A 27,974-nucleotide genomic window follows, 5' to 3' on the forward strand; every position below is an offset into this window, starting at 1 on the left:
TCAAGTGCATTTTGTTTCCATTGATCATCCTTGAGTCCACTTGTGGTAAATTCAATTGATTGGACATGATTTGGAAATGCACACAACTGTCTATATAAAGGCCCCACAGTTGACAGTGCATGTCAGAGCAAAAACTAAGACATGAGATTGAAGGAACTTTCTGTAGAGCTCTGAGACAGGATAGTGTCGAGGCACAGATCTGGAAAGGGTAGCAAAACATTTCTGCAGAATTGAAGTTCCCCAAGAACACCTTGGCCGCCATCATTCTTAAATGGAAGAAGTTTGGAACCACAAAGACTCTTCCTAGAGCTGGCTGCCTGGCCAAACTGAGCAATCAGGGCAGAAGGTCCTTGGTCAGGGAGGTGACCAGTAACCTGATGGTCACTGACAGAGCTCCAGAGTTCCTCTGTGGAGATGGAAGAACCTTTCAGAAGGACCACCATCTCTGCAGCACTCCACCAATCAGGTCTTTACGGTAGAGTGGCCAAACGGAAGCCACTCCTGAGTAAAAGGCACATGACAGCCCACTTGGAGTTTGGCAAAAGGCAACTAAAGACTTTCCGACCTTGAGAAACAAGATTCTCTGATCTGATGAAACCAAGAATGAAATCTTTGGCCTGAATGCCAAGCATCATGTCTGGAGGAAACCTGGCACCATCCCTACGATGAAGCATGGTGGCAGAAGTATCGTGCTGTGGGGATGTTTTTCAGTAGGAGGGACTGGGAGACTAGTCAGGATTGAGGGAAAGATGAATGGAGCAAGGTAAAGAGAGATCCTTGATGAAAACATGCTCCAGAGCGCTGAAGACCTCAGACTGGGGCGAAGGTTCCCCTTCCAACAGGACAATGACCCGAAGAACACAGCCATTCAGGACAAGTCTCTGAATGTCCTGGAGTGGCCCAGCCTGAGCTAGGACTTGAACCCGATTGAACATCTCTGGAGAGACCTGAAAATAGCTGTGCTTTGTCGCCCCCCCATCCAACCTGAGAGAGCTTGAGAGGATCTGCGGAGATGAATGTGAAAACTCCAGAAATACATATGTGCCAAGCTTGTAGAGTCATACCCAAGAAGAGTCGAGGCTGTAATCACTGCCAAAGGTGCTTCAACAAAGTACTGAGTAAAGGTTCGGAATACTTACTGTATGGACAGTAAATGTGATATTTCAACAATATATATATACACATACACACACACACTTGTAAAAATTTGTACAAACCTGTTTTTGCTTTGTCATTATGGGTTATTTATCATAACACAAGGCGAGACCCAGATGCAGACACAGAAGGCAGATGGTCTTAAATGTTTAATAATCCAAAAAAGGAGGCAAAAGGTCAAAACCAGTTCAGAGTCCAGGAGGTACAGAGTGGCAGGCAGGCTCAAGGTCAAGTCAGGCAGGCGGGTACAGAGTCCAGAAGCAGGCGAGGGTCAAAGCTGGAACGACTAGAAAAAAGGAGAATAGCAAAGGCAGGAGAATGGGAAAAAACATTGATTGACTTGGAACATACAAGATGAACTGGCACAGAGAGACAGGAAACACAGGGATAAACACACTGGGGAAAACAAGCGGCACCTGGAAGGGGTGGAGACAATAACGAGGACAGGTGAAACAGATCAGGGTGTGACAGTATTGTGTGTAGATTGATGAGGAACAAAAATATTTAATCAATTTTAGAATTTGGCTGTAATGTAACAAAATGTGGAAAAAGTCAGGAGGTCTGAATACTTTCTGAATGCACTACAAACATAGTTTTCTGAAAAACATACAGCTACTTTGCAGCACCTGGCTTATTTTTGGCTCTGTTTACTGCAACATAATATTCACTCCACAGTCTGGCCTAAAACGCCTCTAGTCTTAGTCAGAGCCAGTTCAAGATGAATCTGTAAACCACATCAGACAGGCTTGTTCAGACCATCATCTGTCAAGTCTACAGTGTGTCTTGAGATTGCCTTTTGCGTAGATTTTCTGATACCATCTCCTTTAAGACTATATTCAAGAGGTAAAAAAGAACATCGTACCATTCATGACTACTTAATTGAATTATAGTTTATACAATGTTTTCCCAACACATAACACCTTACCTCTTTAATAAAATGCTGGAATTGAAGAAGGAAAGCAAGGGAATTTAATTATATTTTTTTTAAAGAAAGAAATAAGATTTGAAAATATTAACAGTTCTGCTGTTGTTTCAGTTAAAAAATTGGTTATGGAGCGTCTAAAAACATGAGCCTGTGAATTAAAAATCACATTTTTATTCCCTGGCAGTGAACAGATGTGGAAACAGATGGGGATGGACTGCATGAAGAGGTTGACAATGAGTCAGAGAAAAGGCGGGGTCCCGCTATTGGATGAACCTTCTATCTCACTGGCGCCAACTCCATCTCATCTCAAATGACTATACTTAGTTGGCTGGCTTATACAGATGTAGGATCTTAATTTGAGACTGTTTGCTACAGTAGGGCAATAATCCTGCAGCAACAGGAAATGCTAATTATTATGTGGAATATAATTATTGGAAACATTTTGTAGGGGTTGATACATTTTTCCGTTATGGAAAATCAAGCCTGACATTTTAAAGTGGAAATTACGAACTTTAGAAGGTATTTTTTAAACCTTGAATACACGACACGTTTGCATTTCCTGCCATGCAGAAAATTCTCCGCAACAAAAGGGTGATCAAATTAGGATCCTACCTCTGTAGTTGGCTGTCTTTATCACTTCACACATTTTGCCTGATCAAGGGCAAATATCAGATAGGGCAAATATCAGATACAAACAGGAATGCTTCATCTATCAACTTGACCTACCGTCGGTGCATGTCCTGCATCACCTTCCAAATCATCAAAGGGCGTTGGGAGGGGGGGAACATTTCTATTGTAGCTGATAGGAACCATTTTGATAAATGGGGACAGGAGGAGGAAGAAAGGGCATAATCAGAAATGTTGTTTGATTGCTGCATTGTATCAGGCTGATTTAAGAGGCGTATCAGTCAGACATAATTTTGTTTTTCTTCTTTACCTCTCTGTTTGGCCAAGGATGTCTTATCCTTGGGGGATATGTGGAGGTTGTATTTGCCCACTGAGCAGTCAATGTGGAGCTGTGCTCTGTAATTGTACCCGTCAGCCTGTTCCAGGCAGCAGCTCGGAGAGATATTTAAAAAAAAGTCTTCCCCCTTTACCGCTCGGTCATAGGACATTAGGCCAGCGGGTGGCTGAGGCACCTCACAAGCATACACAATCCCAGCCATGCAAACACGTTGCCAGGCAAAAACACTCACTCTGCATGCCTTGGTAACAGACGATGGCGTGTCCAACACCCAAAATAATTACTTCTTTATTTTTCCTCGGTTTTGGTGCGTAGTTACAGCTGAACAGATTGAGAGTGGGTAGGATTCTAAGATAGATGGCACGGTAGGCATGTGGGCACCTGAGGTGGGCATAGGAAGTGATGTATAATGGATGGAATTCAATGTACTTCCTTTCTTCTGCTTACATATGTCCTTCTGACTCAAAAATATATGACTTCAACATTAAAGATGGACAGCTGCATTGGGTTTTATCCCCTGACATGGATATGAAACAAAACACACAAGGAGTCATATAGACAAAATCATGGCTCACAGATATCATCACAATCAACAATGACACTCATACCTTATTTCACTAGTGATGTTAGCCATGATATGTGGTATAAAATACACTGACAACATTTGACATCAGAAAAGGAGGTGGGCGGAATGTTTCTGCTGGATGTAATGCTCTGTCTGTACACAACCAGACAGATTGAATGAGCATCACATTTTAAAATGCTGTGAGTACAATCATCCTCAATCATGTTCATCCTTAATCACTGAAGTATCACATAGCAGAGAACACCCATAACAGAGGGCAGAGGGAAATAAAAATCCATTTTGAATCACACATTTTTTGGTTTCCTTTACAAGTCTCTCTGGAGCCTTGTATTTCAACATGATTTTATCAGGCAATATTTATAGAAATACATGCCCCTTGCGTAGGTTGGCCATGTAAGCCCCCATGTTTAGGATATTGGAGGATTAAGCAACACAATGTTGGCATTGTTTTCTAAGATACCCCGGTTTAATAATACCTACAGTGCTGAAGTCAACAGACTAATTGGTGGCTCGTCATAACAAATAGCAGCACGTGATCATTCTGAAAAACAGTACGTCGATATGTCATGGTATTGTGTCAGTAACATGATAGGGGAGAGGTGGGTGGGCTGTTCCTGATACCAATCTCCCAGAACTCTGTATCCTCTGGCCAAGAGGTCCTCCCTCTGCTGGTGTGAGTGGTACTACCCAGCCTCCCACTCAACAGCTGACCAGTGAGCATGTCATTAGTACAGTCAGATGAACATGCTTACCCTCCCAAAGTGTCAATTTTTTCATGCTGAAAATATACATATATATATATATATATATATATACTGCTTTGATGGATTGTTGCATGATACACACTCAAAACTATAGTTTTGACATACTTCTATAACACAAAAACCAGTGTGGTTAATTTAACACATCATATGACTTCAGGTAGATTTCAAGAATCTGTCATATGTGACTATTATCGTGAAGTAAAATATTTTCAACTGACTTATCCTGAGGGGCATAACTGCTATGACTCAATTTAACTCTGATGCAAAGGACATGTATTTTTTATTTAAAGAAAGACTGAAACTGCACACAGCCTGCTCAAACGAATGATGGCCTTGGCATAGCCCTGGCAAGGTTCAACATTATTGTTTTGTACAAGAAACTGTACAATTTCATAACACCTGGTTGACCGTGTAATTTGAAATGGTAGAAAGTTTCAAAGATGGTTGGCAGGAATTAATTCAAAAGTGACAGGGATGAATTCCAAATCCCATTCTGCTCCATCAGGAACTGTTGATTGAATGTGGAGAAGCGACTTTTTCTCTCTTTATACTGTCTTCAACTAACAAACCCATCCTTCATATTTCCCTGCACAACCTCCTATCCTACATGCATATTAACATGCCTTTTCCCCTCCAGAAAAGGATGAGTGACTGCCTAGCAACTCTGCCTCTTTCTGATTGCATTCATTTACCAGGCTCCTTCCTGCAGTGCTGCCGTACTGTCCACCGTTCACAATAAGAACAGTGGAGGAGATTAAAAGAGGAGTGAATCATTCAACACATATGTCACGGGTATATAAAATGTCAACGTGATATAGAAAGGTCAACGTGCCAATTTGAGAGCTATCATGGAAGCTTCCTTGTCAGCCTGCGGAATCTGATCCGTTCAGAGTGATGGAATATATTGACAGATGACATGAGAGAGCTTGGTGGACCACATTGTGCCCCCATCGAATCAAGTCTGGGGGAAAATGGTGGAGGACGGAGGTGTAACGCTATAGAGTAATCAAATGCTCCTAACACTTACTGTATTTCTGTCTATCATTGTGGGTAATGACTGGGTGTACAATTGAATTTAATGTATGTAATCTGTTTTGGAATAGGAGGAAGTAGACTTGTTGTCAATAATATAACAGGTAAATTGGCAGAACCAAAATAAATATAAAGCATCAAAATGCTTGCCGGGGGCTACAGAGAAGCTGTAGGGAGCTTCGTGGGAAACACTGTGAGATTCTAGTTACTTCAACATATATAGCTAAAGTAACCGTCAGAGAGAGACTTCATTAGCATGGTTCCCACACCCCAAAGTTTAGCACATAACTAACAAGCTACCTCAGGCTAGGGCATAATGGAGTGTGCTTTTCTCATTTAATCCATAGAATGTAAGCTGCGTACATGCAACATTTTTCATGACCGCTTCAGAGAGATGCATGAATACAGTGGAAATCCATACGCCATTGAGTTATCATTTCAAAAGATCCATGGCCCAATGCCCGAAATCTCCAGTGGGTATGTTGTGTTGTGTTAGGATATACAGTATATTCCGCTGTTTCTTTCATTGTGCTGCTTAATATTAAATTGTACTTTTGGTACTGTTTTGAACTAAGTACAGGGTGATGTATTAACACATTTTTCCTTACTCAATCACTTTGCATTATTGGTTTGGACTATGTGGATTGAGCTCTTACAACATTCCGAAAGAGAAAAGTTGGATTGTTTTTTTCAGAGCCAGCAGCATTTTAGCTTGACTTCAGATGTGGGGAAGAAGTAGCATGAGTGGTCATTATTTGCATTGGGATAATACAATCTAGAGACCAACTACATGAGTGTATGTCTTTCTCTTTGTCCACCTCTCTCTGTGTAATATAATATTTCCATTTTGCGCTCTATCCCAGACAAACTCAATGAGCATTGATTTGAGGATTGGTAATGTAGTCTCTACTGTGGTGTGTCATCGGAATGAAACACAGAGGCTAGACACATGCACACCTGCATACACACACACGCGTGCGTACGTACATATGCACACACACACACACACAATGAATGAAGGGTGTGCCCAAAAAAATTGTCAAAGACTCCAGGCACCCAAGTCATAGACTGTTCTCCCTGCTACTACACGGCAAGGGGTACCGGAGTGCCAAGTCTAGGTCCAGAAGGCCCCTTAAAAGTTTCTACCCCCAAACTATAGGACTGCTGAACAATTAGTCAAATGGCTACCAAGACTATGTGCATTGACTCCTTTCTTTTTTTTACGCTGCTGCTACTCACTGTTTACATGTACAATACCTTTCTGGGGTCACTTACAAATGTCCTTGTTTTTGAAAGAAAAGCACATTTTTCTGTCCATTAAAATAACATCAAATGGATCAGAAATACAGTGTAGACATTGTTCATGTTGTAAATGACCATTGTAGCTGGAAGCGGCAGAATTTTTATGGAATATCTACATGGGCGTACAGAGGCCCATTATCAGCAACCATCACTCCTGTGTTCCAATGGCACGTTGTGTTAGCTCATCCAAGTGTATCATTTTAAAAGGCTAATTTATCATTAGGGAACCCTTTTGCAATTATGTTAGCACAGCTGAAAACTGTTTTGCTGATTAAAGAAGCAATAAAACTGTCCGTCCTTATACTAGTTGAGTTTCTGGAGCATCAGCATTTGTGGGTCCGATTACAGGCTCAAAATGGCTAGAAACGAAGAACTTTCTTCTGAAACTCGTCAGTCCATTCTTATTCTGAGAAATGAAGGCTATTCCATGCGTGAAATTGCCAAGAAACTGAAGATCTCGTACAACATTGTGTACTACTCCCTTCACAGAACAGCGCAAAATGGCTCTAACCAGAATAGAAAGAGGAGTGGGAGGCCCCTGTGCACAACTGAGCAAGAGGACAAGTATATTAGAGTGTTTAGTTTGAGAAACAGACTGGGATGCTAGCCTTCTAGGCAGAGTTCCAATGAAAAAGCCATATCTCAGACTGGCCAATAAAAAGAAAAGATTAAGATGGGCAAAATAACACAGACACTTGACAGAGGAACTCTGCCTAGAATGCCAGCATTCCAGAGTCGCATCTTCACTGTTGACATTGAGACTGATGTTTTGCGGGAACAATTTAATGAAGCTGCCAGTTGAGGACTTGTGAGGCGTCTGTGTCTCAAACTAGACACTCTAATGTACTTGTCCTCTTGCTCAGTTGTGCACCGGGGCCTCCCAGTCCTCTTTCTATTCTGGTTAGAGCCGGTTTGCGCTGTTCTGTCAAAGGAGTAGGACACTGCATTGTACGACATCTTCAGTTTCTTGTAAATTTCTTGCATGGAATAGCCTTCATTTCTTAGAACAAGAATTGACTGACGAGTTTCAGAAGAAAGGTCTTCGTTTCTGGCCATTTTGAGCCTGTAATCGAACCCACAAATGCTGATGCTCCATATACTCATCTAGTCTAAAGAAGGCCAGTTTAATTGGTTCTTTAATCAGAACACCAGTTTTCAGCTGTGCTAACATAATCACAAAAGGGTTTTCTAGTGATCAATTAGCCTTTTAAAATGATACACTTGGATTAGCTAACACAGTGCCATTGGAACACAGGAGTGATGGTTGCTGCTAATGGGACTGTGTACGCCTATGGAGATATTCCATAAAGAATCTGCAGTTTCCAGCTACAATAGTCATTAACAATGTCTACACTGTATTTCTGATCAATTTGATGTTACTTTAATGGACAAAAATGTGTTTTTCTTTCAAAAACAAGGACATTTATAGGTGACCCCAAACTTTTGAACGGTAGTGTACATATTACCTCAATGACCTCGACTAACCTGTACCCCCGGACATTGACTAGGTACCCCCTGTCTCTAGCCTCATTGTTATTTTATTGTGTTCCTTTTTTAACTTTAGTTTGTTTAACTCTTATTTTCTTAAAACTGCGTTGTTGGTTAATCGCTCGTAAGTAAGTGTTTCGGCGCATTTGACAAATAAAAATGCATTTGATTTGGAAAAAAGAGACCCTCCTTTAGCAGGGGCAGTCTGCTAGTATCATTGTCGATACTACAATATGGTGTCGGCCAATCAAAGGTAGCTATCATGTTAAGAATTTGAAGATTGTATTGCTCTCTTGCATTTAAAGCCTTGTCCAGCACCTTAAATGCTTTAGTAATAGCCTAAAAATACTCACATGTCTCTTCAAGCTCACATTGCTGACACAATCGTGCAGCTCTCTTTATGACTAAGCATCTGCTGCTCCAACTTTCCCATCCAGGCAACACACCCTTCACTGGCACTGTTTTCTTTCTACTGCTAATGCAGCTATGGTTGAGGTAGCAATATACCATCCCATTTGTTTTGTTATGTTATAGCCGTTCCAGACAAAAGTCCTTGGAAAACTGTGCAGTCTGTCAGGATTTACCTTTGGTTTCACAGCCAGCCAGCCAGCCTGAGCACAAGGTACAAATTAAAAACATCTCACAGATTCCTAACGGCAAAGTCATACCCTTTTTCAGATCCACCTGCCAGGGACACCCTCGTCGACGGGACTCTAACACCAAGTCTGGGCTCGCCTCTGAGGTCAACACTTTTCCACAAAGCTTCTGCCTATTGCATACGATGAAGCCAGGCAAGGACTGGCAGCACAGTCTCTTATGGGCATACATCGACGTGCAAGGTGTAATCCAGTGTACAAGACCCAGCCCCACAGATCCATCATCTCAGCCCGCCACACTGCAACCCTTGCTGGGGAAGGAAGCTACCCAAGGGCCCAGGCTGAATGGAGACGAATGGGCCGTGACAGCACAGCCAACCCCAACAAGAAACATCACTTACTGCCCAGAGGATTGCATCGGCCATGACAACATATGCCCGAGCGAGTGGAATTAACAGGGCGGCGAGCTAACAATGTGTAAGACAAGTATGTTCTGCACTTAGCTGGAGTTACACAGAAATCTGCTGCACAGGCTTTCACTGTCAAAAGTTCCCTAGGATAAAGTGGGATGCGTTAATGAAAAAATATATTTTGTATGCCGTCATAATATAAAATGTATTTAGCATTTTTCAATACTGGACTGGCCAGACAGGGGACATTCAATGCAGATACAGTCATTTGTTTAGCTGTTAGGCTATGGTAAGTAAGTTCAACAGCAAGCTGTTAGAAACTACTGTGTTGAGAATGAAAATCATTGATCAATCTATTCTCATTGGTCATTATTTAACAGTCTGGTGATAGCACCCACCTACACAATTCTGACATACAAACATGTTTTCATTCAAACACATAAGCACGTCAATGAACTTGGCATTCACTGATAACACAAGCGTTCACTGGTTTACATGAAAAATGTGGAGGATAGCATTGTGAAATGTACACGTAATTGTGTGGGAAGCATTTAATAGAGCTTGATAATCCCATCTCCCTGTTGAACTAATCCTGTTTACCCATGGAGATTTTACCAATAAAGGGAAAATGATGATCATCAACAGATATGGACAGAGCCCAAATTAACTTGGCAGTGAGGGTGGAGGAAAATAACTTGCTGTGCATTTTCTCATGAATACATGGAAGAATACCCAACTGAAACCTTTGGCGGGATAACAAAAACATTTCCATTTAATGAAAATAAATATGAAACCACAAACAGATCCATGCAGTTTTCCAGCTAATTGAAGGAGCATACAAGTTGAAAATGTACAAAGCAATATGTCCTTGTCAAAACGTTGTGTCTACATATGAATCTTGACATTATAGACATGCATTCCCTTTAAAGATGTCCAAAAGCTTTGAAGTAGACTGTGTGACAAACACATATTTTATGTTGTTGTAAACGGAGCAAATGTCATCATTATGTACAGTGCTTTCAGGACCCCTTGACCTTTTCCAAAATGTGTTGTGTCACTGCCTTAAGCACAATACCGCATAATGTCAAAGTGGAATAATGTTTTCAGAAATGTTTGCAAATTCACTAAAAAATATAAAGCTGAAAAGACTTGAGTCAATACATATTCAACCCCTTTGTTATGGCAAGACTAAATAACTTCAGCAGTAAAACTTTGCTTAACAAGTCAAATAATAGGTGGCATGGACTCACTCTGTGTGCAATAATAGTCTTTAGAATGATTTACCTCATCTCTGGGTACAAATTAAAAGAGCCGATATAGAATATGTCTTTGAGCATGGTAAAGTTATTAATTACACTTTGGATGGTGTATCAATACACCCAGTCACTACAAAGATACAGGCGACCTTCCTAACTCAGTTGCCGGAGAGGAAGAAAACCACACAGGGATTTCACCGTGAGGTCAATTGTGACTTTAAAACAGTTAGAGAGTTTAATGGCTGTGATATGAGTAAACTGAGGATGAATCAAAAACATTGTAGTTACTCCACAATACTAACCTAAAGGACAGAGTGGAAAGAAGGTAGCCTGTACAGAATACAACTATTTCAAAATATTCATCCTGTTTGCAATAAGGTACTAAAGCAAAACTTCAGAAAAAGTGTCAAAGAAATAAATGTATGTCCTGATTACAAAGCGTTATTTTGAGGGCAAATCCAACACAGCACGTCACTGAGTATCAATCTTCATATTTGCAAGCATGGTGATGGCTACATCATGCTATGGGTATGATTGTCATTGGCAAGTATTAGAGAGCTTTTTTCCCACAAATATATTAAATCGAGCTAAGCACAGGCAAAATCCTATAGGCTCAGTTTGCTTTCCAACACTAGGAGACCAATTCACCTTTCAGCAGGACAACAACCTAAAACAGAAGGCCTAATATACACAGGAGTTGCTTACCAAAATGGCATTGAATGTTCTTAAGTGGCCTAACTACAGTATTGACTTAAATCAGCTTGAACATCTATGGCAAGATTTGAAAATGGCTGTCTAGCAATGGTCAACAACAAACTTCACAGAATTTGAAGAATTTTATTAAGACTTACCCAGAAAGACTCACAGTTGTCATCACTGCCAATGGAATTTTTAAACAATTTGCAGGATGAAATCTCTTTAGATGCACCATCTCATTTTCTAGAGTGTGCAACTGAAAAAAACAAAGACAAACAAGCAATACTTAGTAACAAGAATAATATGGCAACTAATATTAAGTAAAAACATAAAATAAATAATAATAATCAAAACATAGTTGAAGTCGGGACTTTACATACACCTTAGCCAAGTACATTTAAACTCAGTTTCACAATTCCTGACATTTAATCCTAGTACATGTTACCTGTCTTAGGTCAGTTAGGATCATCACTTTATTTTAAGAATGTGAAATGTCAGAATAATAGTAGAGAAAATTATTTCTTTCAGCTTTTATTTCTTTCATCACATTCCCAGTGGGTCAGAAGATTACATACACACAATTAGTATTTGGGTGAATTTTGGCCCATTCCTCCTGACAGAGCTGGTGCAACTGAGTCAGGTTTGTAGGCCTCCTTGCTCGACACGCCTTTTCAGTTCTGGCCACAAGTTTTCTATGGGATTGAGGTCAGGGCTTTGTGATGGCCCCTCCAATACCTTGACTTTAATGTCCTTAAGCCATTTTGCAACAACGTTGAAAGTATGGTGGAGGTCATTGTCCATTTGGAAGACCCATTTGTAACCAAGCTTTAACTTCCTGACTGTTGTCTTGAGATGTTGTTTCAATATATCCACATAATTTTCCTCCCTCATGAAGCCATCTATTTTGTGAAGTGCTCCAGTCCCTCCTTGTCACGCTCGCTATCCTCAAACTCCCTGTCAAAAATCGACCAAGGCGCAGCATACATCTAGTTCCACATCTTTTAATGAAAGTGAAACCGAAACAACCAAAAAACAAAATTAACAAAACAAATTACCCACAAAACACAGGTGGGAAAAGGCTACCTAAGTATGGTTCTCAATCAGAGACAACGACAGACAGCTGTCCCTGATTGAGAACCATACCCGGCCAAAAATAAAGAAATACAAAAACATAGAAAAAAGATAATAGAATGCCCACCCCAGTCACACCCTGGCCTAACAAAAATAGAGAATAAAAAGCCTCTCTATGTTCAGGGCGTGACAGGACCCCCCCAAAGGTGCGGACTCCGGCCCCAAAACCTGACTCTAAAGGGGAGGGTCCAGGTGGGCCTTCTTTATGGCGGCGGCTCGGGTGCGGGACGTGGACCCTCGCAGCGGGCCCCGGACTGAAGACCTTCGTAGAGGGTCTCTGGACTGAGTGGCGCCTCTGGACTGAGTGGCGCCTCTGGACTGAGGAGCTGCGATTCTGGCGGCTCCGGAGTGAAGGGCGGCTCTGGCGGATCCGGATTGAAGGGCAGCTCTGGTGGGTCCGGATTGGAGCACGCCTCTGGCGCCTCCGGACTGACGGGAGGCTCTGGCGCCTCCGGACTGACGGTAGGCTCTGGCGCCTCCGGACTGACAGAAGGCTCTGGTGCCTCCGCACTGACGCGCGGCTCTGGCAGCTCCGGGCGGCTCTGGCAGCTCCGGACAGGAGGGAGACTTGGTTCTGGGAGCAGGCACAGGACTTACAAGGCTGGGGAGACATACAGGCGGCCTCTTCCTTGGCCGAGGCACCGGATACACAGGGCCGTGGAGGCGCATTGACAGTCTCGACCGCATAGCTTCCCCCCCGTTCTGGCTGAATGCCGGCTTCCACCCGACAAATGTGGGATGCTGGCACCGAGCACACCGGCCCTTGAATACTCGGCCGAGACACAGTGCGCATCACCCCATAGCACGGGGCCTAACCTGTCACCTGCTCGCCCCAGTAAGCACGGGTAGTGGGCTCAGGACTCCAACCTGACTCCACCACACTCCCGTGTGCCCCCAAAACATTTTGGGGGGGGCTGCCTCTTGGGCTTCAGTGACCGGGTCTTGTCCCATTCTCTCCTCCCCGGTCCAACTCCTCCTCCAGGTTGACGCACGCTGCTTGGTCTTCTTGTGGTGGGTAATTTTGTCATGCTTGCTATCCTCAAACTCCCTGTCAAAAATCGACCAAGGCGCAGCGTGCATGTAGTTCCACATCTTTTAATGAAAGTGAAACCGAAACAACCAAAAAACAAACAGGTAAACAGCAAAGAACATGACGCAACCGAGGTGCACACAAACACACACGGAAAAATAATTACCCACAAAACACAGGTGGGAAAAGGCTACCAAAGTATGGTTCTCAATCAGAGACAACGACAGACAGCTGTCCCTGATTGAGAACCATACCCAGCCAAAAACAAAGAAATACAAGAACATAGAAAAAAGAACATAGAATGCCCAACCTAGTCACACCCTGATTTGCACTTTTCAAACCAAAGTACATTATTTTCTAGGAGACAGAACGCGTGTCCTTCCTGAGCGGTATGACGGCTGCGTGATCCCATGGTGTTTATATTTGCGTACTATTGTTTGTACAGATGAACCTGGTACCTTCAGGTGTTTGGAAATTGCTCCCAAGGATGAACCAGACTTGTGGAGGTCTACAATTATTTTTCTGAGATCTTGGCTGATTTCATTAGATTTTCCCATGATGTCAAGCAAAGAGGCACTGAGTTTGAATTTAGGCCTTGAAATACATCCACAGCTACACTTCCAATTGACTCAAATTATGTCAATTAGCCTATCAGAAGCTTCTAAAGCCATGACATCATTTTCTGGAATTTTTTCAAGCTGTTTAAAAGGTACAGTCAACTTACTACAAAAGGTACAGTCAACTGCAAACTTCTGACCCACTGGAATTCTGATACAGTGAATTATAATGTAAGAAATCTGTCTGTAAACAATTGTTAGAAAAATTACTTGTGTCATGCACAAGGTAGATATCCTAACCATCTTGCCAAAACTATAGTTTGTTAACAAGATGTTTGTGGAGTGGTTGAAAAACAAGTTTTAATGACTCCAACCTAAAGTGTATGTAAACTTCTGACCTCAACTGTACATTAACAGCATTACAAAGTTGTTGTACAACTACTAACAGGCCTACAACTGTTAAAAACTGCTGCTATATGATGTTTCTGTTAATTGCAAACACAAACAATTTGTTCTTAACATTTGAAAAAGGGCTTTCTTAAATTCACTGTGTGATTTTTTTTTTTTTGCACTGATTCTTATAGGTAAATTATTCCAGTCAGTTGGGGCTTTGTATTTGTAAGATCTTACTCCAACCTCATGATGTACCCTTGGAATTTGTCCATTCTGCTGTTGTCGAAAGGAGTAGTGTTCCCTAATATATACAGGAAAATGTAGTTGATACATTTCAAATGAATTGGTACCACAGCAGTTGTCTTCTGTTTGGAGGTGCATACATTGTGCAATGATATGTCTTATAATGTCATTCAAGAATTAATCTGAAAAGATTATTAAAAATGACATCTAATTCGCAAAGTAAGGTCTTGGTTGTGCTTTGATTGATGATGTCACCATAGTCTAGGATAGGAAGCAGCAGTTGGGTTACTAAGGTTTGTGTAGTAACCCAAGCCTATAGTCAGGGGCGCAACTTTCACTGGGGAAGGGGGGGTTGGATTTCTAAAATTGGATTTTTGTTCCCCCCAGATTTATCAATGCACTGTGATACTAAAGGCGACAATGGTGTGTATTAGGACCATGCGGACGCATCAGATCGGTCGGGTCGGCTGTTTGGCGGTTACAGCTGGCTGGATTTAGGACCACATTGATTGCTTTTCTGATTTTCGTGACCTTGCTACTTAATGCTTAGTGTACATAATGTTTTGATGTGCTATCGATAAACTTACACAAACGCATGGATTGCTTTCGCTGTAAAACATCATTTAAAAATCTGAGACGACAGGTGGATTAACAAAAGGCTAAGCTGTGTTTTGCAATATTGCACTTGTGATTTCATGAATATGAATATTTTTTAGTAATATTATTTGACTGTGGCGCTATGCTATTCAGCGGTTGCTGACGAAAATGATCTCGGTAACGGGATGGGCAGTGTCATTAAGTAAAAACAAATACCAGCTAAAAGTTGCTGACACCATTCAAACCATTAAAGTCATTATGTCAGAATCCTCTTTTTGCAGATAGAACCTTATAGTCCCAAGCTCCCAATTGTTCACTCTCTCAAACAGTCCGTGCAAGGAATTAGTCATTTCTCACTACCACAAAACATTTATGGAAGGTATTACATCTCTGAGTTTGTGATCAATGTTTTCTTATTTATCCATGAGGAAAACATTTGCGCAGTGGGCCCTGCAATTAATCCAATACACACGACACATTAAAATAGGGGCAGGGGCAGTAAATGTTTTCAAGTGATGTGGAGCCATATTGACTTTTGCTTGCTTTATGAGAGCTCCCTTGAGTAAATGTTATTTGGTGAGAACAGAATGCGCTTTAATACAATTGGAAAATCAAATATCTGACTGATTTAATAATACACTGGCGAGAACTCAAAAGGAGTAGAAAAACAAAATCAAATATTTTACGGTACTATTTTGCTCTTTGCACATTTTCATTCTGCCCTTGGAATGGAAAGTTATTGTATTCCTCTAACATATACTACACCGATTAAATTAGCACTAAGTCTAACACGTTACATTATCTGGATTAACTCTGGATAATATAAACTTGAAATTCATAAAAGCAACACATGGGACAGCACAGAGAATCTATCACTTGTGAGCTCAGACAGTGAGCAACGACTCTGTTATTGACCTTGAATGAGGTGCAGGTAAACTAAGACAGAAACAGACTGATGGGACATTAGCAAGCATTGTCCTGTTTCAATCCTCAGGTAAGTAAAATGGCAGAGAAGTGCTGGCTACAATCTAAAAACTCCATACACGTCAGAGGATGAGGTAGCCCTACATAGGACTCCACACATCTGCTCATGGCACCCTAGGAGGCTTCAATGCGGACGCCAAACATTACTTGGCTAACAATTTGAAATCGGGTTCTTGTTTTTCAAAAAAGAAGGCATACAGTGGATTCAGAAAGTATTCAGACCCCGTGACTTTTTCTACATTTTGCTATGTTACAGCCTTATTCTAAAATAGATTTTTGTTTTTTCCCCTTATCAATCTACACACAATACATCTAAAGGACAAAGCAAAAACTGAAATATCACATTTACATAAGTAAATCGTCTAGGATATCTCTGGACACATGAAAGGTGGCATGTACACAGAGGGTACGGGGCAACAGAAGACGAACAGCAGAGGGGCGAATAATCTTGGAGATGGGAAATGGGCCTCTAAACCGGGGGTAGAGTTTGCAGGATTGCACCCGGAGGGGCAGATCCCGGGTGGATAGCCATACCTTCTGCCCAAGACGAGACCGGGGAGCCGGGGTCCGATGGCAATACGCTTGTCGTCAATACCAGGAGGTGGTCTTGAAGAGGGCCGACCAGGTTCTCCTCCAGGTACAATGACAGCGGCGGACAAACATCTGGGCAGAAGGTACGCCGACCTCTTCCTCCTGCTCGGGAAGATTAGGGGCTGATACCCCAGGGAACACTCAAACAGAGATAGGCCCGTGGCAGAGCAGGGAAGGGTGTTGCGGGTGTATTCGACCCACACCAGCTGCTGGCTCCAGGAGGTGGGGTTGGCGGAGACCAGGCATGGTCTGTGAGACCTTGAGCATAAAAGGTATTTAGCTCATCTGGTAGGCTCGCGTCACTGGGCCGCTCGCAACTGGGTTTCTCTTTGTAGTCCATAATAGTTTGCAAGACCTACCACATCTGACTAACATCAGAGCCGGTGTAGTAGAATTCAATTCAGACTCTTTACTAAGTACTAATTCTTTACTACATAAGTATTCAGACCCTTTTACTCAGTACTTTGTTGAAGCACCTTTGGCAGCATTTACAGCCTTCGAGTCTTCTTGGGTAAGACGCTACAAGCTTCGTACACCTGTATTTGGGCAGTTTCTCCCATTCTTCTCTGCAGATCCTCTGAAGCTCTGTCAGATTGGATGGGAAGAGTCTCTGCACAGCTATTTTCAGGTAACTCCAGAGATGTTCGATCAGGTTCAAGTCCAGGCTCTGGCTGGGCCACTCAAGGATATTCAGACTTGTCCCAAGCCACTCCTGCGTTGTATTGGCTGTGTGCTTAGGGTTGTTGTCCTGTTGGAAGGTGAACCTTCTCCTCAGTCTAAGCGCTCTGTTGCAGGTTTTCATGAAAGATCTTTCTGTACTTTGCTCCGTTCATCTTTACGTCTATCCTGACTAGTCTCCCAGCCCCTGCCACTGAAAAACATCCCCACAGCAATCCTGCAGCCCCAGCCACCACCCTGCTTCACAATAGGGATTGTGACAGGTTTTCTCCAGACATGACGCTTGGCATTCAGGCCAAAGAGTTTAATCTTGGTTTCATGAGATCAGATAATCTAGTTTCTTATGGTCTGCGAGTCCTTTAGGTGGCATTTGGCAAACTCCAAGTGGGCTGTTATGTGCCTTTTTGAGGAGTGGCTTTGGTCTGGCCACTCTACCATAAAGCCCTGATTGGTGGAGTGCTGCAGAGATGGTTGTACTTCTGGAAGGTTCCCCCATCTCCACAGAGGAACTCTGGAGCTCTGTCAGAGTGACCATCAGTTTCTTTGTCACCTCCCTGACCAATGCCCTTCTCCTCCGATTGCACAGTTTGGCCAAGCGGTCAGCTCTAAGAAGAGTTTTGGTGGTTCCAAACTTCTTCCATGTAATAATAATGGAGGCCACTGTGTTTTTGGGGGATCTTCAATGCTGCATAACAAAATGTGGAAAAAGTCATGGGATCTGAATACTTTCCGAATGCTCTGTATCTATAATCCGTATCTCCATGTCCATCTGTCCGGATTCTATAATTTGTGGTTATCTGTATAGAAACTGTCTGAATCTTACATATTTTCAAAACTGGCACCTATTACTTGGCTGTGGTAGATGATGGTAGGTTATGCGGTACCATGGCTGAAGCTTGCAGCCGGTTGGGAGAAAGTTTGGTCCAGGTCATTTCGAAACAGATATCCACACATTATACAATCCAGACGGACATACAAGGAAAAACGGATTATAGATACAATGCATTCGGAAAGTATTCAGACCCCTTGACTTTTTCCACATTTTGTTGTGTTACAGCCTTATTCTAAAATTGATTAAATTAATTGTTTTACTCATAAATCTACACATATCACCCTATAATGACAAAGCAAACACTGTATTTTTTCAATGTTTGCAAATTTATTTTTTGCAACTATTTTGATGAGGTTTTATGTCTGTTTTGAAGCTACAGTGGCTCAAGAGAGACAAACAACAGCAATATTGCACAACAGTGATGATGATTATTATTATATTGGTGATGCGAAGCAAGGCATTTACTCCCCAGCAGAATCTTCTAAAAGTGCAATTTCTTTATAAAATGGAAGTTCAGTTTGGTGTTTATTTGATAAAACTTTCCAAAGTGTTTGTGCTCATTTTAGTTTTTCCCCGTAAACATGTTGTGCTGAGAGAAGTGTTCTCTGCAGGGAGGATCTGAAGGCTTTGTCTCTCTCAATGTCACGGACAGCTTGTCACAAAGCCTGACAGCACTGCCACCAGCGACAAAACACACCAGCTCTGTTCACCTGTCACCAACGCCCATGTCCCCTATTCAGCCATCACCAAGTTTGGCCCTCTTATTCTACTCCACCTGTGCAAGTGATAAATGACACCCTAATAGTATGTGCTTGGTGTAGAACACCTGTTTCCAAACCCAAACCCCTCGAAAGCCTACATTATAAGGAGAGCATTACAGCAAATTCTCTGGTCTGGCCGCCAACTCACTGCCAATCACACAACCATAAGGGACAGAGACGCCAGCGTTCAACTTCAAAGTTCCGACATATTTTGAACTTATTTTGTCAGTATGCATGGGATCGAGGTAATTTGCATTTGCTCAGATGGGTAGGCTCGGCAGCTTGTTATTTTCTTTTGATTGACATTGCAGTGAACGGCACTACCCCTGAATGAGATCCAGGGGGGTGGTAAGCGCACCAGAAAGGTGCAGCCTCCCCAGCGGGTGGATTTTTAACGTTTTTAGATAATCGTTTAATTTCTCGCTGAGTTTTGAGGGTTGTTGTTCAGCAGAGTGCCCTTGCATCTGTTTCTAAACAGTCAGGGGGGGGGGATCTTGTTTTGACGGAGGTGAAGTGAGTGTCACACCCTGGTCTTAGTATTTTGTGTTTTCTTTATTATTTTGGTCAGGCCAGGGTGTGAAATGGGTTATTTATGTGGTGTGTTTTGTCTTGGGGTTCTTGTAGGTTATGGGATTGTGGTATAGTAGAGTTGTCTAGGTAAGTCTATGGTTGCCTAGAGTGGTTCTCAATCAGAGGCAGGTGTTTATCGTTGTCTCTGATTGGGAACCATATTTAGGCAGCCATATTCTTTGAGTGTTTCGTGGGTGATTGTTCCTGTCACTGTGTTTGTTTGCACCAGATAGGGCTGTTTCGGTTTTTCACGTTACGGTTTTGTACTGTTCGGTATTATCTTCATTAAAGATGTATCAAGATAACCAGGCTGCGTTTTGGTCCGCCTCTCTTTTGACAAAAGAAAACCTTAACAGTGAGTATTCAATAGAGAGGTTAGATTCCCACCACTTAGCAAGTTAGTTGAAGATAATTATTATCAACCAAGTTCTCTCATGACCCTTTTTAGATCTCTAAATTGGAAAATAGTCATGGTAGTCTTGCAAAGAAATGACTGCTCGCACCAATGATTTAGGTACTTTCTCTTAGTTTGTGTAACTGTCAGTTGGTTTCTATAGAATTCCATGAAAGACTTATTAGTGTACCAGGATCTAACTGGCAAGCAAGTAATACCCTCATGATATCAACTCATGGAACTATAAAAAATGTTCTCCTTATGTGTTCACACCCTTTGCACCTTGGCTGTGAACCAATAGGATTTGTTGTTTTCTTCAGTCTGTTTTAATAAAAACTGCTGTGTGTAGTTTATTTTCAAAAAACGGTATGTGTATGTACAGTATGTACAGTTTGTTTAGATCTATGTCTGTGTTGGAAGGTGTACATAATTCATACATAATACCAGGGAGATTGATATTCAAACTCCTGGGCAGGTTTAATTTAGAAACGACAGAGTACATCTATTGGTATGTGTCCCAGCTTTCTGCTAGAATAGATGAAAGACTAACATTTGCTGCATATTTTTTTGCAGGTGGGGTGGTGGATCAGTGGCATTTTGTCTTCCTTTCTGCATGCTAGGATTCTCTGCACTGAGTTATTATTCCACTGGTTTTTAATCCCTTACAAGCCATATAAAACGTAGTCTGATATTGGCAAAATGCTAAAGTTTGGGTTTTGGTAACATACCATTTCTTCTGAGACTTGTTGAAGGTTGTGGTGCAGACCAGCCTAATTAAAGAGAGAGAGAGAACGAGAAAGATCTGATGTTATGGTTATTCAGACTTACTGTTTATCTCATTATCCACGTTTGACAAGAGGAGAATAAATATACAGTCCGCATAAACACTATAATGATACAGGCACATACATGTATGTCCTCTGTCACTCGCTCAGAAGGGACAAAAGTTGCAGCAGCCCCCTGCTGTATCCTTTGTTAATTCAAGTAAGATATAGTGGAATATTCAACCCCATTATGAGAGATATTATGCTTCTCGTGATTTCTACTGTTCAGATGGGCATAGAGAATCCCTAGTGGTGCCATTAGGCCTAACTGGGTGAGTTTCTGTTATGTTCTTCATTTTCTCTTCCTCTAATTGCTTAGCCATTAATTTCTTCAAACATGCAATAAAAGAACATGCTCAAACAGTTTAAATGTCTCGAAGATTCTTTGAAAGATCAATTCTGGGCTATATTGGGTAGTCAGTGAGGTGAATTAGTATTTCAAATGTTCAACATTTGTCTGGGTGCCTTGACTCGGATCACACAGCTACTTGAGTTACTACAGAGAGGTGGGCAAAAGGATGCATACGGTACATTCTAACATAGTAGTACACAGTGATTCTGTCGTTGTAACGCTCGTCGGAAGAAGTGGACAGTGTGGTAAGTATTTATACTTTTATTACAACTGACCACTAAGCAAAAGAACCACGACCGTCACGTTCCGAAGGCTACACAGAGCTAATAAAAAACAACATCCCACAACCTAAGGTGGCAAAACAGGCTGCCTAAGTATGGTTCCCAATCAGAGACAACGATAGACAGCTGTCCCTGATTGAGAACCATACCCGGCCAAAACATAGAAACACAAAACCTAGAAATAAAGAACATAGAATGCCCACCCAAATCACACCCTGACCAAACCAAAATAGAGACATAAAAAGCTCTAAGATCAGAGCGTGACAGTCGTCATATTTCCCTTCATCATAAGATGTATTTTTCTCCTGAAGCGAATGCCAAGCATTCCTCTTAACACGTTAATTGGGTCTTGAATCACTCTAACAAGCCGAATTTAAAAAGTCTGGTTCAATACATTTTTTTTTACATTGTGATTGTAAGACACAATTATCCAAATGATGAGTGGAAGACCATACCAGTCCTTATCCCAGAGAGACCATGCACCGACAATGGAACAATGGCAGAGGGAACAAGTGAGTTGCAACAGTTTACCCATCAAATGTTTACCACCACCAACACCTACCTGAGCAAAGAGCGATCACTCTCGAGCATAAGGCTGGCTGGTCAGTGAAATTGCTTTTGTGTGCTGTGTAAACAATGAAGGAAGCAGAAAAACGCTGTATCACTTCTCAATTGAACAGTTTGCTGGATGAGGTCTAGCGCTTCTAAACCCATTGAAAATCCCAGCTCCAACTTGATGTTCGTCTGCTCTTAAAGAGGACGATGGTCCATCAACAATGTTGGATGGAGATTCACGTGGGTAACAGGAATACAGAGGTGTTCACATATTCCACTGGTGCCAGACACAACAAGGCTGTGACTCACCTTTGCTTCCAAGCTCTCTTTAATGTGTTTAACCAGGCGAGGCAGGAAAAAGCCTGAGAAAACCCGTATGCCCTGGATGTCTTGTTTGGATGATGACCTCTGTATCTGGCTCCGGAAGGCCACGTCCCCCTGCTGCAGGAGCATGACACCCAACCTCTGTGGCTTATTAGCGCCCAGATAAAAATATGGAGAAATGCCAGAGGATCCATTCATGCAGCTTTTAGGAGAGAATTCTGGCATAGAGAGAGTTTGCTCTTAACCTGCTGATAGCATCAAATGTAGAGGCAATTGTGTTAGTTTGTTTCACAGCATGTCAGCACCCAATGAATAAGAGATAGTGCTGTACTTAGTCAAAACAAGGCCAAAACTGACAACCGTGATCTAACAATTGTTTGCTGTAGGAACAGACCTGAAATATGAATGAATATATTTCTGTTGTACAGATAATAAGTGCCTTTTAAGGTATTAAGATTGAGGCATTTTCTTCACTTAAATGTTTGTGAATTGTTTAGAAAATAAACAGAATAATTTGCACAGGCACACGTTAAATCATACACCAAATGATTGCACCAGTAGCACTGCTGTAACAAATAAGAGTATGAATTCATCCAAGGCTAACACAAAGACACAAAGTTTAACTGACAGGAGTGATTTTGATTGGCTCAGACAATAGAGATCTTGCATTGCAAAAGCTCACAACATGAGGTGAATGTCTTGAAAGAAAGCCATTTTGGTTTGTATGAGTCAGCTTTATGGCATTTGTGAGACGGTTTGGCAGCTTGACCAGGAACACACTCTGAAATGGTTTCTCCCAGAAGATTAGTTTAATTTGGAAACCATTGGAGGGAATAAATAGCAGTCAGTCGAGCTGAATCAATGTAACCCATCCAGTGCCGCCTCTAGCCTTTGGGGAGCCCTAAGCGAGATTTAGTCTAGCCACCCGTCCCCCCCCATCCTCCCCGTCGCCTCCATTTTCATACGACAATCAATGTCAGGGCCTCTGGGCACATGCCCTGCATAACCGGTCGGTAATCGGGGGATTTTTAAGCCTACTGCAAGGTTTAGATAACTGGCTACACTACCTTACCTAGCAATCTAAAAACATCTAGCTGACATGGATAAATTGAGTGAATATCAGTGACTGACATAGCAAGTGGAAAACTGGTGATGCACTACTGGTGTGTAGTCTGCCTATAGGAAGAGGAGGCTCTGCACCCATCACATTCTAGCCAGACATTTCCTTAGGAAGAATGAGTACAGTGACAACACGTCATTCAGGGCAGGTGGGGCACTGTTTTGAGCCCCACGTATTAGCAAAAAAATATATATATATATTACTGCCACACTGCTGGTCACAAGTCATGAATGCAGTTAAATTCCATGTGACCGTTTAGTCACAGTGATTAGGCTTCTTTCCCCAAGCTCTGATACTGATGATGGTCATTAGTAGCCTACCAAACGTGCTAACTGTCTGGCACTTTATTGTCCTCTAAACACTCTGACATCAATGCAAATGTATTTGAAAATCTAATCAAATTACCTCTAATCAAATCAAATGTATTGGTCACGTACACATGGTTAGCAGATGTTAATGCGAGTGTAGCGAAATGCTTGTGCTTCTAGTTCCGATAGTGCGGTAATATCTAACAAGTAATCTAACAATTCCACAACAACTACTGTGTGCACACAAATGTAAAGGGATGCAATGAGAATAAACTCAGCAAAAAAAGAAAAAGTCCCATTTTCAGGACCCTGTCTTTCAAAGATAATTCGTAAAAATCCAAATAACTTCACAGATCTTCATAGTAAAGGGTTTAAACACTGTTTCCCATACTTGTTCAATGAACCATAAACAATTAATGAACATGCACCTGTGGAACAGTCGTTAAAACACTAACAGCTTGCAGATGGTAGGCAATTAAGGTCACAGTTATGAAAACTCAGGACACTAGAGGCCTTTCTACTGACTCTGTTAAAACACCAAAAGAAAGATGCCCAGGTTCCCTGCTCACTTGCGTGAACGTGCCTTAGGCATGCTGCAAGGAGGCATGTGGACTGCATATGTGGTCAGGGCAATATATTGCAATGTCCGTACTGTGAGACGCCTAAGACAGCGCTACAGGGAGACAGGATGGACAGCTGATCGTCCTCGCAGTGGTAGACCACGTGTAACAACGCCTTGCACAGGATCGGTACATCCGAACATCAGACCTGTGGGACAGGTACAGGATGGCAACAACAACAGCCCGAGTTACACCAGGAACGCACAATCCCTCCATCAATGCTCAGACTGTCAGCAGTAGGCTGAGAGAGGCTGGACTGAGGACTTGTAGGCCTGTTGTAAGGCAGGTCTTCACCAGACATCACCGGCAACAACGTCGCCTACGGGCACAAACCCACCATCGCTGGAAAGTGACTTGTGATCCATTTATTAAAGTGGCCAATGATTTGAGTCTGTCTGTAAGCACCAGCCTCTCTGTGTTAGTGATGGCTGTTTAACAGTCTGATGGCCTTGAGATAGAAATAGTTTTTCAGTCTCTTTGTCCCAGCTTTGATGCACCTGTACTGACCTCGCCTTCTGGATGGTAGGGGTGTGAACCGGCAGTGGCTCGGGTGGTTGTTGTCCTTGATGATCTTTCTGGCCTTCCTATGACATTGGGTGCTGTATTTGTCCTGACCGCACCACCGCGCTACCCTATGGGGAGCCTTGCGGTTGATGGCGGTAAAGTTGCCGTACCAGGCGGTGATACACCCCGACAGGATGCTCTCAATTGTGCATCTGTAAAAGTTTGTGAGGGTTTTAGATGACAGACTCCTGAGGTTGATTGAGGCTGTTGCGCCTTCTTCACCACACTGTCTGTGTCAGTGGACCATTTCAGTTTGTCCGTGATGTGTACACCGAGGAACTTTAAACTTTCCACATTCTCCACTACTGTCCCAACGATGTGGATAGGGGCGTGCTACCTATGCTGTTTCCTGAAGTCCACGATCATCTCCTTTGTTTTGTTGATGTTGAGTGAGAGGTTGTTTTCCTGACACCAGACTCCGAGTTCCCTCACCTCCTTCCTGTGGGCTGTCTTGTTGTTGTTGGTAATTAAGCCCACTACTGTTGTGTCATATGCAAACTTGATGATTGAGTTGCAAGTGTGCATGGCGAAGCAGTCGTGGGTGAGCAGGGAGAACAGGAGGAGGCTGCACTCATGTGGGGCCCGGATCAGCGAAGTGGAGATGTTGTTTCCTACCTTCACCACCTGGGGGCGGTCCATCAGAAAGTCCAGGAAACAATTGCACAGGTCGGGGTTGAGACCCAGAGACTTAAGCTTAATGATGAGCTTGGAGGGTACTACGGTGTTGAATGCTGAGCTGCAGTCAACGAACAGCATTCTTATATAAGTACAGTGGCTTGCGAAAGTATTCACCCCTTCCTTGGTATTTTTCCTATTTTGTTGCCTTACAACCTGGAATTAAAATTGATTTTGGGGGGGTTGTATCATTTGATTTACACAACATGATTTACACAACTTTGAAGATGCAAAATATGTTTTATTGTGAAACAAACAAGGAAGAAGTCAAAGGAACAGAACTTGAGCATGCATAACTATTCATCTCCCCCAAAGTCAATACTTTGTAGAGCCACCTTTTGCAGAAATTATAGCTGCAAGTCTCTTGGGGTATGTCTCTGTAAGTTTGGCACATTTAGCCACTGGGATTTTTGCCCATTCTTCAAGGCAAAACTGCTACAGGGTGTTTGCATATTTTTTTCTTTAAGCAATTGCTTTTTTTCTGGTCACTCTTCCAAAAGCCCAGCTCTGTGGAGTGTATGGCTTAAAGTGGTCCTATGGACAGATACTCCAATCTCCGCTGTGGAGATTTGCAGCTCCTTCAGGGTTATCTTTGGTCTCTTTGTTGCCTCTCTGGTTAATGCCCTTCTTGCCTAGTCCGTGAGTCTTGGTGGGCAGTCCTCTCTGGGACTTGGTGGGCAGGTTTTTTGTGGTGCCATATTCTTTCCATCTTTTAATAATGGATTAAATGGTACTCCGTGGGATGTTCAAAGTTCCTGATATGGACGTCCCGGTCGCGGCCTACTGCGACAGAGCCTGGGCTCAAACCCAGAGTCTCTGGTGGCACAGCTAACACTGCAATGCAGTGCCTTAGACCACTGTGCCACCCGAGAAGGCCCAGGTGGACTTTATTTAAATAATTCTATGACTTCTGAAGGTAATTGGTTGCACCAGATCTTATTTAGGGAATTCATAGCAAAGGGGGTGAATACATACGCATGCACCACTTTTCTGTTTTTAATTTTGAAACATTTTCTGAAACAAGTGATTTTTTTTCATTTCACTTCACCAATTTTGACTATGTTGTGTATGTCCATTACATGAATTCCAAATAAAAATCCATTTAAATTACAAGTTGTAATGCAACAAATTAGGAAAAACGTCAAGGGAGATGAATACTTTCGCAAGGCACTGTATTCATCTTGTCCAGATGGGATAGGGCAGTGTGCATTGTGATGGCGATTGCATCATCTGTGGACCTGATGGAGCGGTAGGCAAACTGAAGTGGGTCTAGGGTGGCAGGTAAGGTGGAGGTGATATGATCCTTAACTAGTCTCTCAAAGCACTTCATGATGACAGAAGTGAGTGCTATGTGGCGATAGTCATTTAGTTCAGTTATATTTGCCTTCTTTGGTACAGGAAAACTCGGGGCCATCTTGAAGCATGTGGGGACAACAGTCTGGGATAGGGAGTGATTGAATATGTCTGTAAACACACCAGCCGGATGGGCTACACATGCTCTGAGGACGCGGCATGGGATGCCATCTGGGCCAGCAGCCTTGCGAGGGTTAACACGTTTAAATGTCTTACTCACAACGGCCATGGAGAAGAAGGGGGGGAACAGTCCTTCGTAGCAATCCACGTCGGTGGCATTGTATTATCCTCAAAGCGGGCAAATAAGGTGTTTAGTTTGTCTGGAAGCAAGACGTTGGTATCTGTGACGTGGCTGGTTTTCTTTTTGTAGTCCGTAATTGCCTGTAGACCTGGCCAGATACGTCTTATGTCTGAGCCATTGACTTGCGACTCCACTTTGCACTTTAAGATTTGTGCGAATGCCGCCATCTACCCACGGTTTCTGGATAGGGTAGGTTTTAATAGTCACAGTGGGTACAACATCTCCAATGTACTTCCTTATAAACTCACTCACCGAGCCAGTATATAAATCAATGTTATTTTCTGAGGCTTCCCAAAACATTTCCCAGTCCGAGTGATCAAAACAATCTTGAAGCATGGATTCCGATTGGTCAGACCAGCGTTGAATGGTTCTCGTCACGGGTACATCCTGTTTGAGTTTCTTTCTCAACTTGCGCAATATTTTTATAGACTATGTGAGAAAACAGAGTGATGGCTTCTATTAAAAATAAGATGATCCCATCAGCTTTCTATAGGCTAGGCCTACTGTATTTATATCTCAACATTCCTAATATTAAGCACATTGCTTGTCTTTTCAACGGGAGTATAGCCTAACTGTCTGGCATGAAAATGAACCATTCACTCTTTAAGTGAAAAGCGGGAAAAGCGTCCTCCGTTTGTATCACAACTAACTAAAGTGGCCAAATAACTTCTTAAAATTAAGCACATTATCCACTTTACAGTGGCTGTAGAGCAAACACACGTGGCATGTGAGTTTCAAGTTTGGGGAAGATCATTTTCACCA

This window comes from Oncorhynchus tshawytscha, linkage group LG14, assembly GCF_018296145.1.
Source record: "Oncorhynchus tshawytscha isolate Ot180627B linkage group LG14, Otsh_v2.0, whole genome shotgun sequence".
Taxonomy (NCBI): domain Eukaryota; kingdom Metazoa; phylum Chordata; class Actinopteri; order Salmoniformes; family Salmonidae; genus Oncorhynchus; species Oncorhynchus tshawytscha.